The sequence below is a fragment of the Sinocyclocheilus anshuiensis genome, unplaced genomic scaffold, assembly GCF_001515605.1.
Source record: "Sinocyclocheilus anshuiensis isolate Anshui unplaced genomic scaffold, SAMN03320099.WGS_v1.1 scaffold354, whole genome shotgun sequence".
In the NCBI taxonomy this organism is placed as follows: domain Eukaryota; kingdom Metazoa; phylum Chordata; class Actinopteri; order Cypriniformes; family Cyprinidae; genus Sinocyclocheilus; species Sinocyclocheilus anshuiensis.
In genome coordinates, this window is record NW_015544195.1 from 2,019,242 (window position 1) to 2,021,847 (window position 2,606).

Genomic DNA, 2,606 nt, shown 5'->3' on the forward strand with positions numbered 1-2,606 from the left:
TAAAAGCATGGGAAGGCGCCTGCATGAAAAAAAAAAAAATGTAAATTGTAGATATAACACAGCCACACTGCTGATTTTAAAGTGCATTTTATTATTTTAGAATACAGATCGTCCTTATGATCGAGTCCAAGATTGAGCTTTATTCCCTTTTCATTCTCACAAAAATATACAAACCATATTGATGTCTTAATAGTAGCCTATAAGAGCTAATAATATGTGACACAGCCTCAAAACAATGACTTCAAAAATTTTTTTTTCAAAAATATCAACCATGAAATATTATATAAAAAAATAATAAAATATATAATTGTTTATGCATATTCAATATTTGCTTAGTTTTGGGATTACCAGTTTTAACATAGACGTGGCTATTGATAAGTCAATAGAAACATTGTAAAAGCTGCAGTTCTGTGCTTTGTGCATATCAGTGAAGCAGCTGCAATAGCCTACACTTCAGACAGGCACTACAAGTAGGAAATATACAAAAAGTATAATTAAACAGTAACTCTTTAAGCCTTTTTTTTTTATCATTTCGGTGACTGATTTTGGAAAGTGTGATATGACTGCTCAAGCAGCAACAATTGTTCCCAAATCAATGCCATATTATCTTCATATATATATGTATATATATATATATATATATATATATATGCAAATAAATCACAGACCATATAAATAGCAAAGTATTATATTGGCATGTCAAAGTCAATAGATATGAGGATCAGGTAAATGTCTGAGTCTGTCTAGGGCGAAGAGTCCCACCTGGACAAACGATTATCACAATAAGCTCAGTTCTTCTGCTTGATGCGTTTCTCACAGTCAAAGAGTACAGTTACAGGTGGGATTTTAACAGATTTAAGATGATTAACTCTTTCAGTGTCATGTTAAACCTGGTGCACTTGTAAAATGACACATCAGATGTTCTGTAGTGTGCAGAATGCAGCTGCAACCAAACATTTTTTTTTGTCAAAATTCCTCTGAATGCAAAGTAACAGTATTTTCAACTGAAAAATAAGTTTGTACGTCAAGTAAATTTGCTACCCTATAGCACATTTTTAACAATGTCCTCAACCAAAGCAGAACTATGGCGTTAACCAAAAAACGGAGTATTACTGTTGAAATTGAGACATTTAGTCTTTCACAAAGCGTCATTGGGTCTTGGAGAGAGAAAATAATATCAGGTTTAATTATGGTGTTCATTAAGTTTCGTTCTGCTGTACCAGCTGACTATAGAACATCATTCATTTGCTTGGCTCAGTCACTGGCGTTAAGTTAAACACGCTATACCAAGACATTAAACAATATCAAAAATTGTCCAAACAACATTTAGCACACTTAACATTAGGAAAGAACAAAATTTATAGCAACTTTTCAAAACAAAGAATAGGTGTTGAACAGAAAGTTTGTAGAATAGTAAATGTACCAGCTTGATGTTTGATAGTTGTGCTGTCATTTTTATTGCATGGATGATCATGGATACATGTGAAGTAAACCTGTCTGGAGCCCTGGCTGTGGCACTAATGATCCTCCAATTGTTCTATCTCTGCATTTCTCTCAACTCTATTTCAGTGGCATCCATCTGGTTTTAAGACATACTCCTGGCTTCGATACTCCGTTTTAGCATCATATACACTCAACACAGGTGGAGTAACTAATATTACCTCATCAAAAGCCATCATCTCTTAAACTTACAGAGATCTGTGAAAACTATTAGGCAAATATTAAAACAAAAAGTCAAAGGGGAATTACAGTGTATGAAATAACCTTATGTTACACCACCACCTACTGTTTATCTGAAGAATTGCAATAATATTAATTTAGAGAGAACAGGCATTTTTACAATACATCAAGATCCAGTGGAATGGAGAAAAATCAAAAATAAAATAAACAAAAATAAAAATCACACAAAATAATTCACCTCATCTCCTTTTAAGTAGACCAGCCACAAATTAAAATGTTTAAACCATTTTTCTTATATCTCTGTTAAAATGTACTTTCAGAAATAAACTTGGTCACTCAAAAAAAAAAATGGTATTTGACATTCAGAAAAAAAAATATATAGCACACTACATGACAAGCAACAATCATGTTTTGCCACTCAGCCATAAGACAGAACACTAAACGTCTGGCCTCTGCGGTCAGCATATAGAAATCCACTGTCTTTGATCAAAATAAATACATTAACAAATACAACTTATTTTGTGATGGGCAGATCATTCCGAGAAGCAGACTGAAAACCACAGCTGTAGTGTTCTTCAAATTTCCAGATCTACACACTTTACTCCTCTTGCTGACAGACTGTTCACACATACACTCAACACACACACATTCATACAGTGTGCACTGGGTTGTGTGTTTTCGGATGTGCAGTCAACCTCTCTCACACTGCCCAACCACATCATTACAAGAACAGCAGAAGAGGCTGATGATAAGTGTTGGCAATTGAACCCAAACCCATACATAGCTGTGAAGAGCTGTTTTCTGATTAATGTGTGTACATCTATAGCATGGCAAAAATTGAACAATACTATAACAGTATTATGAAACCATTTTCATGTTGGATAATATTTTTGGGGTATTTTGTGTTTTTTTTTTTTTTTTTTTTT